The sequence below is a fragment of the Camellia sinensis genome, chromosome 8, assembly GCF_055761805.1.
Source record: "Camellia sinensis isolate YWXY chromosome 8, ASM5576180v1, whole genome shotgun sequence".
Lineage (NCBI taxonomy): Eukaryota > Viridiplantae > Streptophyta > Magnoliopsida > Ericales > Theaceae > Camellia > Camellia sinensis.
In genome coordinates, this window is record NC_138968.1 from 72,917,231 (window position 1) to 72,929,984 (window position 12,754).

Sequence of the window (12,754 nt, forward strand, 5' to 3'; positions counted from 1 at the left end):
AAAGTTCCTTTAATTTTAGAAATTTGAACTACTATTTTTCTGCCTTCTATGTGCTCACTTGGTTTGTACCTGCACTGTGTATGTTGAGTATTGAAAGTTCCAAACATAGAAGATCAATTTTTTTTATTCTTTTTTTTTTTTTTAAACAATGGATAAGAGAGGAATAGAAGAGAACAAGTTGCGATAAGATTCAAAAATCAAGCGTCACAAATAATTGAAAAATATATTTCTACTAAGGTAACCATTTTTTCTTACCAAACATGAAATTCTGAGAACAACGTTATTCATCCATTTTGTTTTCATAATTTAATATTCTCCATTGGTCTGTATTCCATGGATCTCAATGGAAGTATTTTAAGAAATTAAAAAATTTACAAAACACAAAAATTTAAATTGAAAATTATAAAATTTTAAAGTCTTCAAATGATTGTAATAATATTTTGTTGAACGTACTACAATGATAAAATGGTATAATTTTAATTAAAATATTTTCACTATTGGGACTATCAATTTTAACTTATTATATTTCATCACATTTTAAATTAATTCGCTAGTGGTGATTGACCTATTATTATTGTTGTATCTACAAGGATACACATTTTTTTTTTTTTGGAACATCTAGAAGGGTACACATTGAAGCTATGCATTATTGGCCTACGATTATTTCCTGTACTGTCATCATTTTTTTCTATATTTTATTTATTTTATTACTATATTGTGTGGATGAAAGTGTATAGGATGAGAATAACCTTGTAAAAAAAGATAAGGCCTGAGATAATTCAAAAGAGACCTAGAATTTAAATGACTTAGAACTCTTTTTAAAATTATGTTGAAAAATATATTTCAGATAAATTATATTGATAGTTTCGATATTTTGTCCCTTATTTTATTTTGATTCATATACTTTCAATTAACTCAGTTTTGATCCTTAATTTTAAATTTTATATCAATTTGGTCCAGTTGATAACACTGTTAGTGTTTTTGATGAAAAATGATTGTTGAATTAATTGTGATTAACTCACTGAGTTTAGTAATCTTATAATTTTTCCCCTAAAAGCATGTCATATGCTACTTATTTTCGTATTTTTCATTAAAAAATGCTAACAATTGTGATCAATTGAACAAAATTTAGACAAAATTATAAATTTAATGTTAAAATCAAATCAATTGAAATTACAAAGACTAAAATTACACAAAGATAAAAATATAGGGACTACGAACATAATTTGTCCATAAATTTTTAGTCATGATTTTCTCAACCATTATCACTTCAGTGTTTTCCAAAGAATTATCACTTAATTTTGATAATTATTTTGAAATTGGACATTTGGATAAAATCACTCAAGATTGAAGGCAATGTTTCACTTGGATGAGTGACCCTATCCTCATTTATAAAATTGTAATTTTTTTTAAAACTAGTTGGACCCCATGCGCGTAGCATCATAGTTTGTCAAAACTATACTCTATTTTTTCTTAGTTTTTCAAATAAATGAAACATATCCACACAAAGAACTATGCTCATAGGCTGTGTATAGACAAAGATACAAATATGATTAACTGTTGATAAAATACAAAAACAACATGTTTAGTGTACTTGGGTCAAGGAGTTGCTTGCTACAAGATATATATTCACAGATTGCATGCATTAATGTGGTTATTGGAGGAGCTAACTCGTCATCAAGAAATGTAAGCACGATTATGTGTAGAAAAAGTAGAGATGAGATGTTGATTGATGTGACCCAAAAAAGATAAAAAGATGAAATAAGTGCACTTTTTTCTTTGTAGCCAAACTTGGCCTAAGATTGATTAGAAATTCTATCCTGAATCGTCTTACTCTCTTGTATGGAGATTCAGAAATAGATTAGCAAATTCTTATACCTGCATTACAACTTCATCTTCTATACCGCCAACTTCCCAATATCATGGTAAAGCCATGCCTTTTGTGTTTAATACCACTTTAAGGTATTCCAAGTTCACCTACAAATCGATGTTCGAAGTTTCAGTTGCTTGACATGGCCATCAAGCAATTGCAACTTGCAAATGTCATACTACGCAAGGCAATCATTATTTGAAAAATAGGCAACTAATTTGACATAATTAAACCATTTTCATGACCTCACAAAAATCAAAGGAGTGGGAATAGATCTCCTAAATAAATTTAGAAGGAAAGATGCATAGCTTAAAATAAGTTTAATTTTTTACCAATCCATTCATTTATATTCAAACATGGAATAACAATTCTTATAAAATTGTATATTTGATTATCTAAATTAAAAGGACAAAGGGAAATTCTATTGGAATCTTACCTCTTGACATCTTGTCCCAATCTATAACAGTTTTGCAATGTCGAACGAGTTGTCGCTGCCATTACTGAAGTAGACATCTACACATACAAGTTGCTTTAAAAATTCAAATATAGTAAGCAAATTCCTTGGATAAACAATATTCTATAATAAAAATTCACAAATAATTAGTTGAAAACAATGTGATCCCAGCATAGGAAGATTACATTTACATTACAATTTTAAAAAATGAACATGATTTCAAAATATAGGATGTAGTCGATAATAAGATACGATAAATCTTTCTTCCAATAATTACTCATGGACTGAATAGAGAAAAGTAAAACAACAATAGGAATTTAAAGTCCCAATTCAAAACAATCAAGAACAATAAAAAAAGGGTCATCCAAGGATAGGGATACAAAACATTATGGAGATCAATGCAAAGAATACAAAAGGAAAGCAATAAGCATCATATGCTTATGAATTTTTTTGTGAACCTGTGCAACTGAATATGCCTAGGAGGAGTACATTCCAGCAAACCTCTCTGCACACGGTAGTGCGTTCTGTAGCTATAAATGGTAGAATGGATGAATAGTTGCCTACTCCCACGAATTGTAAGAAAATGAACATTTCCCTAGTATGTTGAACAAATCTTGATCGCCATTTCTTCAGAAAAAGAATCATAACATTGAAAGGAAATAAAAACAAATATTTGAATCCAAGTCATGACTTATTGGAAAATTTGTTTGTTGAACATAATTCTTACTAAGAAATACAGATTTTTGGTGAACACTATACATTACAATTGGGGTTTGCTCTATGTCACATCATTTTTTTTTAAATTGTTGATTTGGTTTTAGAGTCCATCATTAGGAATTTGTAATTTCTTTCTAATTAAATTTGATAACAACCAATTAGGGAAAAATATAAAAAGGCAACTAATTCCATTATTTTGTTTCCTTGGGTAGAAACACGTGATGTACGGATTGAGATAGAAAGTGTTTGGAGTGGTTTATTTTACAATTTAGAGTGATACATCTTTATTTGGGATTGGGTGGTTTTAGAATGCAAATTACTTAGGAATTGGCAATTGATGGAGAAATTTATGCTTTGCCTACACACCACCTGTAGAAATTTATGCATTGCCTAATTCTTGTCAACTCTAAATTTCAACAGTATTCTATGACACCAAGTTCTTAGATTATTAATTAACCATCACTTTTTGAGTAACACAAATAAAAAAGACTTCAGAAGATATTTGGAGCAAATCATGGGTAACATATCCTTTGGGCTCATGTTGGGTGGCCTCTTTCTATCTCTTTCTCCAAATAAGGAGACCTTTCACACAGTATCATAGACAGCTTTCTATCCAAAAGAATGTTGTTTCTAGGCTTGTAGCGCTTTTTTCTTTTCCTTTTTTTCCCCCAACTTTATACAATAAAAATGTTTCCTTTGTGAACTACTTTATTAGTGAAATCCAAGCTACAATTTGTCTTCTTTTCTTCATAGTAAATAGAATTGATTACAATTCTAACAAAATTAAACCTGTTTTACTTTATTTGTTTTCAGTTATGGACTTTTGACTTTCAACCAAGGTAGATTGCTAGCGATCTGATTTGGTAAGCATAATGACAATGATTTTGTGATCAAACTGAAATAGTTGTGATTTCGTCAATGACCAAAATCGGGTGGAATAATTTCTCTATTTCTTCATATTCCGCATTGTGCATTCTATATTTGTTCATGTGCTCCTTTGAGGAATTCTTTATATTAGTTAATGATAGCCCCAATCAACATTTAATTCAAAAACAAAGAGAAGAGAAACTAAACATCATTAGAAGATCACCCCTAAAAATTCCATACAAAACGAATAAATAAATAAAATGAAAATCCAAAAAAACCCAAGTCATTGATATCATCAAAAGCATATAGGAAAACAAATACCCATAAAAAATCAAAAAGAAAAAGAAAAAGAAACCCATTAAAGAGGGTTCATGAACCAACCTTTCCAATCCAATCAACAACCTCTTTTGTAGCCCCCAAATTGAAGTCCCCATTCCTTACCATTGTCGTCTTCTGCACATAGAAGGCTTCATCAAAACTTAGAGCCATTGCAAACTTTCACTAATTTCTATAGATATTTATGATTTAATAACTACCCATCTTATCAAATTAGAATGATAGAATCATAGAAGTCTCAGTTTTGTTCCTTGGATGGCTTTATAAGAAAAATGGAATTCTTCACTAAAGAATGTATGCAGAAACAAGAATGAAAAGAGTACGATAACAAAAAAGAGATGAAGCACTCTCTATGTGTGTATGTTTCATTTTGGCATATGATCAAGTACATGGTGGACACACAATTAAACAGTTGTGAGAATCAAGAATAGAGCCCCAAATAGAAAAATTCATAATAGACAAAAGGAAGAAGACACACCTCAGTTTCTGCAGGTTGTTCCAGCTCATAAAACATACACCAATCCAGTATGTATGGCCATAAATATATTGAAAGTTCTGTTTCGGTGATGAGTTTGAAAACCCACTCAACTCTTGAAGATCTTCCACTGTTCCACTGATCACACCACTCAACTCCTGAAGAGCTTATCGCTTGTGTCATGAGTGTGACAACCCTCACCACTGATTACTGTTAAACTGTGACTGAACATGATAAGTAACTGATTTGACTGAAATTCTGAACTGATTGAGTTAGTGTATTAGTTTAAATACATTTTTATCTGTTTGACCGCCAATTGACCTGTTCATGTTTTAATTTCGCATTGCAAATTGAAGGCCATATCGGCGACCGATTCAGAAATTAATTGGTATTTCATGCTAATTAGAATTTATGTGATTTTATGGTAAATTTAATTGAAATTTGATTTGGTATGATTAAATTAGATTAAATAGTGTTAAATCACATTAGTTGCCTTAACTACCATTTTGCCATCTAGTGGGCCACCTCACAAATCTTGTTTAGAGCTTAGTATTGCATCATTTTGTGTTCACTTCCTAGACCAAAAACGTGAGAGAGAGCTAGAGAGTTGGGAGAGGAGCATGAGTTCATCAAATTGCTTGAAACTTAGAAGATTTGAAGGATAATTGCGTAATTGAGCTTCCATTCTTGAAATTGAGGACCTAAGGTAGGAGAATCATCTTCTTAAACTTGTATTTAAGTTGTATCTTGCATGTTTCATGGAAGTTTGGTGATTAGAGTCTAGAATTGGTTCAAAATGTTGAATTGAAGCTTAAATCATGCATGCATGTACACATTCTTGAGTTTTGAGGTCTTTCCATGAAAATTGCTACATGCATGTCCATATCTCAATTTTAGTTCATGAGTTCATCATGTTTTTTGAAGAATTGACTCATTTAATCAAGTATTTGAAGCTTTGATTTCAATTGAACACTTGTATGTCATATGTCCATCATGTTCATGAAGTTATTGTTGAATTTGTGTTTAATTGAACTACCTTTGGGCTTTGATTTTACAAATTGATCTTTGAAACATGTTGCATTATGAGTTTTAAAGTGTTTTCTAGAAAATTAGCCCAAAAGGATTGGATTTGATGCTTTAAAAGTTGATTTTGAGCTTGGAGGTTCAATCTGGAAATTCCAGAATTCGGACCCACGCTCGAGCGTAAGACTTCACGCTCGAGCGTACACTCTGGGTTCATGCAGTCTGCTCTAGTGGGAAAATGAAAGCTCGAGCGTAAAATGCATGTATCCCGTACTTTTCATATGTTTACAGTCCGCTCGAGCGAGGACTTGTGTCTCACGCTCGAGCGGAGGTCGAGCGCCCATCGAGCATGAATTGCATGCATCCAGTACTTTTGCTTTAGTTTGCAGTTTGCTTGAGCGAGGACAGTCACGCTCAAGCGAGGATCCTTTGTCTGCATGTTCACTCGAGCGTAGAAAGCCACGCTCGAGTGTAGACCTCTGTTTCAGCAAATTTTGAAAAGTGTTTTTAAGTGCATCTTTGCATCCTCTTTCCATCCTAGGCATTCCTAGGGCATGTTTAAGGCATCTTAAGGAGGATGTTGATGTAGAACCACACCGAGTCAAGTTAGGGGTTAAGTTATTAAACCCAAGTGTATAACTTAGTGTGTGTTCATTCTGTAACTGTAGGATTGGCGTCCGAGGACGCTCTAGCCTATCTGTAGCCCAATGCTCTATGAGTAACAATGTTGTAAAGATATGTTCAATGATGATTATTTTTTGAACAATCAACTGTACTGTTTTCTGAAGTAATACTGCTTACTGTTTACTAAATGAATGATGTCCTAATTATGAACTGTATTCGTGGTATCCATAGCAACTTACTGTTACTGTACTGTTACTGTCACAGAGATCTCTGTCAATTCCCATGTTGGAACCATTACTGTTTACTATTATGATGGCCATCAACTAACTGTTTGGTCTGTTAAGACCTACTGTACTATTTTTGCTATTGGATGTACCACGTATAACTGCTATAGTTTCTGAAGCACACAAGGTCTTATTGGCCACTTTTACTTTGCAAGAGGAGGCCAGAAGGTGGTGGATGCTGGTCTGCGACACCAATAATGCCAAGAATTGGGCTCAGTTTAAGGGAACCTTCTTTGAGGAATATTTTCCTCAATGTGTCAGGGATCGTAAAGTAACTGAATTTGAGCAGCTAAAGCAGGGTACCATGTCAGTAGCATAGTATGAATCAAAGTTTACCGAACTTGCCAGATATGCACCACACATGGTGGACCCTGATTACAAGAAGGCCAGGAAGTTTGAAGGCGGCCTTAATGTAGAGATACTTGATAGAATCAATGTTCTGAAACTACTGAAATATGTAGATGTTCTTGACCAAGCAATAGTGGCCGAGTCGAATATCGAGGCACTGAAATAGACTGAAACACCAGCGTCTGAGTGGCGTGGAAAGAGACGGGGTTTTAAGTTTAAGAAAGGCCGGAACAGCCCATTGAACAAAAAGCAAAATACGGGGTCAACAACCAGTTCCAGCCAGGGAAATAGTTCCATACCGCCCTGTTCTGAATGTGGTAAGAGGCATAATGGGGTTTGTTATAAAATTTCAGGTGCCTGTTACAGGTGTGGCAAGGTGGGCCACATGGTCAAGGATTGCCCTTCTGCTCCTCAGGGCAATAGTAAAGCTGCAGCCAGCGCCGCAACCTCAACTGTTGCACCGAAACCAAATCTGAAAGCTACCGGAAAAGAGCCTATGAGGCAGGGCCGAGTGTTTGCATTTGTTCCAGGAGATGTACAGATTACCGAGACCGTTGTGTCAGGTATACTCTCAATTTTTGCTCAAAATGCTTATGTTCTGATTGATTCGGGGTGTAGTATCGCATGTCTTTTTCCAAAAATTAAATAGACCACTGGAACCTATGAACTATCTGTTAACTGTATCTTCACCTGTTGGAGGATCTATGACTTCTGCTTATATGTACCCTGCATGTGAAAATATTGTTGGCGATGGGGATGTTCATTTGTATATTGATTTACTGCCTTTGAATATTGATCACTTTGATGTGATATTGGGAATGGACTGGTTAACGAAATATCATGCTACCATAGACTGTGTAACAACACAAGTTGTTTTCCGTCCACCTGGACTGCCTGAATTTGTGTTTAACGAGTTGGAGTAGTACCTCCCCCATATCTGATTTCATCCATGAAAGCTTTTAAACTGATTAAAAAGGGGTGTAAAGGGTATCTATGTTGTGTATTGACTGTGCCTGCTGATGCTAAAACTGATGTGAATAGTATTCCTATAGTCAGAGAATTCCCAGATATTTTTCTAGATGATTTGCCAGGGGATTTGATTGATAGGGAGATTGAGTTTACCATTGATGTGATTCCGGGTACGCAGCCAGTATCTAAAGCTCGTTACAGAATGGCACCGATTGAATTGAAAGAGTTGAAAGTTCAGCTGCAAGAACTGTTAGATAAGAAGTTCATCAGGCCCAGTACTTCACCGTGGGACGCGCCGGTCTTATTTATGAAAAAGAAAGATGGCTCATTGAGACTCTGCATTGACTACCGTGAACTGAACAAGGTAACAGTGAAAAATAAATATCCACTGCCTCGTATTGATGATTTATTTGACCAGTTACAGGGTGCCCAGGTTTTCTCAAAAATTGACCTTAGATCAGGATACCACCAGTTGAGAGTCAAGACAGGGGACATTGAAAAGACTACCTTTCGAACGAGGTACGAACATTACGAATTTCTTGTTATGCCTTTCGGAGTTACTAATGCAGCTGCTGCATTTACGGACCTTATGAACAGAATTTTCAAACCATTCCTCGATGAATTTGTAGTTGTGTTCATAGATGACATTTTGATTTATTCCAAAAGTAAGGAAGAACATGAACGTCATTTGAACATTGCCTTACAAACCTTAAGAGAACAGAAACTCTATGCAAAACTAACTAAATGTGAATTTTGGCTTGATAATGTGATGTTTTTGGGACATGTGATTAGCAAAGATGGCAATACAGTTGATCCACAGAAAATTGAAGCAGTAGTGAATTGGCCCAGACCGTCTAATGTTACTAAAGTCTGAAGTTTCTTAGGCTTAGTCGGATACTAAAGAAGATTTGTGAAAGGCTTCTCCAAGATTGCCTTACCATTGACTCAGTTGACTCAAAAGGGGATATCATTTGACTGGACCGATCAGAGAGAATCAGCTTTTCAAGAGTTAAAAACTCGACTTGTGACTGCACGGATTCTTACCCTACCCTTAGGTACGGATGGTTTTACCATATTTAGTGATGTTTCTTATAAGGGTTTGGGATGTGTTTTAATGCAGAATGGTAAAGTGATTGCGTATGCTTCCTGACAACTGAGACCTCATGAAAAGAACTACTCGACCCATGACTTGGAACTTGCTGCAGTAGTGTTTGCACTGAAAATTTGGCATCACTACGTTTATGGGGCAACATGTGAGGTGTATACAGACCACAAGAGTTTGAAATACTTCTTCACACAGAAAGAACTGAACATGAGACAACGGAGATGGTTAGAACTGATAAAAGACAATGACTTGCAAATTTTGTACCATCCAGGAAAAGCTAACACCGTTGCTGATGCACTCAATCGAAAATCAGTTGGAAATTTAGCCTGTTTACTCACCGGACAGAAAGAACTGCTATGTGACCTTGAAAATTTTGGGGTTGAAATTGTTTTGCGTGAACAAGGTGGAACCTTAGCCGCTATTTCTGCTCAACCGACACTGATTGAGGAGATTAAAGAGAAACAACAACAAGATGACCTTTTGAAAAAGGTCATTTATGAACGGGAGTCCAAACCGAAGCCGGACTTTAAATTTGAGAACAATGTATTGAAATTTCAGGGAAGGTTGTGTGTACCGAATGATTCTGAACTGAAAAGATGACTTCTACAAGAGGGCCACAATTCGTAACTGTCTATCCATCCAGGAAATACAAAAATGTACCAAGACTTGAAACTGAATTTCTGGTGTCCGGGAATGAAGAAAGAGATTACCGACTTTGTATCGAAATGTTTTTATTGCCAACAAGTTAAAGCTGAACATCATCAACCCACATGCTTACTGTAGCCCTTACCAATACCAGAGTGGAAATTGGAACATATTACTATGGACTTCGTTGTCGGTTTACCTCGCTCCAGTAAAGGTATGGACTCAATTTGGGTTATTGTTGATAGACTGACTAAATCTGCTCACTTCTTACCTGTCAAAACAATTTACAATGCGAACAAATTGGCTATAATTTAAATTGATGAGATTGTTAGATTGCATGGAGTGCCTGTGTCCATTGCTTCTAATAGGGATTCGAAGTTTACATTGAGATTTTGGCAAAGCCTACAGATAGCATTAGGTACTAAACTGAGACTGAGTAGTTCATACCATCCTCAGACAGATGGCCAGTCAGAAAGAACCATCCAGACTCTGGAAGATTTACTGCGAATGTGTGTTCTTGATTTCCATGGAAATTGGAAAAGCCACTTACCTTTAGCTGAGTTTGTTTATAACGACAGTTTTCACTCGAGCATTGGTATGGCGCCTTTCGAGGCTTTATATGGCAAGAAATGTCGATCTCCTATCTGCTGGGCAGAAGTTGGAGATGGGCCTTTGTTTGGGCCCGAGATTGTACAGGAAACCACCGAAAAAGTGAAACTGATTCAGCAAAGATTTAAAACCGCAAAAAGTTGACAGAAAAGTCATGCGGATGTCCGAAGGTGAGATAGGGTATACGAAGTAGGTGATCATGTTTTTGTTAAAGTGACACCGATGAAAGGCCAGACTCATTTTGGAGTCAGGGGTAAGCTAGCGCCGAGATATGTCGGACCGTATGAAATCATTTAGAAGATTAATCCGGTGGCATATCAAGTAGCGCTTCCTCTTGAAATGGAGCATATGCACAATGTCTTCCATATTTCAATGTTGAGGGATTATCTTCGAGATTCCTTCAATGTGATTGAGCCTACCCGTATAGTGCTAAGTGATGACTACACTTATGAAGAATGACCTATTCAAATTGTAAACCGACGGATCAAGAAGTTAAGGAACAAAGAAATTCCATTAGTGAAGGTTGATTGGCAAAACCATGGTGGCATATATGCCACTTTGGAAAGGGAAGACGATATGATCAAGAGATATCCTGAACTGTTCCCTCTGGATCCGGTGTTCTTCCAAAATGAAGGTAATTCAAGTTTGGAGGACCAAACTCTTTGTAAAGAGGGGAGACTGTGACAACCCTCACCACTGATTACTGTTAAACTGTGACTGAACATGATAAGTAACTGATTTGACTGAAATTCTGAACTGATTGAGTTAGTGTATTAGTTTAAATACATTTCTATCTGTTTGACCGCCAATTGATCTGTTCATGTTTTAACTTCGCATTGCAAATTGAAGGCCATATCGGCGGCCGATTCAGAAATTGATTGGTATTTCATGCTAATTAGAATTTATGTGATTTTATGGTAATTTTAAGTGAAATTTGATTTGGTATGATTAAATTAGATTAAATAGTGTTGAATCACATTAGTTGCCTTAACTACCATTTTGCCATCTAGTGGGCCAACTCACAAATCTTGTTTAGAGCTTAGTCTTGCATCATTTTGTGTTCACTTCCTAGACCAAAAACGTGAGAGATAGCTAGAGATTTGGAAGAGGAGCTTGAGTTCATCAAATTGGCTTGAAACTTAGAAGATTTGAAGGATAATTGCATAATTGAGCTTCCATTCTTGAAATTGAGGACCTAAGGTAGGAGAATCATCTTCTTGAACTTGTATTTAAGTTGTATCTTGCATGTTTCATGGAAGTTTGGTGATTAGAGTCTAGAATTGGTTCAAAATGCTGAATTGAAGCTTAAATCATGCATGTATGTACACATTCTTGAGTTTTGAGGTCTTTCCATGAAAATTGCAACATGCATGTCCATATCTTAATTTTAGTTCATGAGTTCATCATGTTTTTGGACGAATTGAGTCATTTGATCAAGTATTTGAAACTTTGATTTGAACACTTGCATGTCATATGTCCATCATGTTCATGAAGTTATTGTTGAATTTGTGTTTAATTGAACTACCTTTGAGCTTTGATTTTACAAATTGATCTTTGAAACATGTTGTATTATGAGTTTTAAAGTGTTTTCCAGAAAATTAGCCCAAAAGGATCGGATTTGATGCTTTAAAAGTTGATTTTGAGCTTAGAGATTCAATTTGGAAATTCCAAAATTTGGACCCATGCTCAAGCGCAAGACCTCACGCTCGAGCGTACACTCTGGGTTCATGCGGTCCGCTCGAGCGGGAAAATGAACGCTCGAGCATGAAATGCGTGTATCCAGTACTTTTCATATGTTTACAGTCCGTTCGAGGGAGGGAATGCACGCTCGAGTGAGGACTTGTGTCTCACTCTCGAACGGAGGTCGAGCGCCCATCGAGCGTGAATTGCATGCATCCAGTACTTTTGCCTTAGTTTGCAGTCCGCTCGAGCGGGGATCCTTTGTCTGCATGTTCGCTCGAGCGTAGAAAGCCACGCTCGAGCGTGGACCCCTGTTTTAGCAAATTTTGAAAAGTGTTTTTAAGTGCATCTTTGCATCCTCTTTCCATCCTAGGTATTCCTAAGGCGTGTTTAAGGCATCTTAAGGAGGATGTTGATGTAAAACCACACCGAGTCAAGTTAGGGGTTAAGTTATTAAACCCAAGTGTATAACTTAGTGTGTGTTCATTCTGTAACTGTAGGGTTGGCATCTGAGGACGCTCTAGCCTATCTGTAGCCCAGTGCTCTGTGAGTAACAGTGTTGTAAAGATATGTTCAATGATGATTATTTTCTAAACAATCAACTGTACTGTTTTCTGAAGTATACTGCTTACTGTTTACTAAATGAATGATGTCCTAATTATGAACTGTATTCGTGGTATCCATAGCAACTTACTGTTACTGTACTGTTACTGTCACAGAGATCTCTGTCGGTTCCCATGTTAGAACC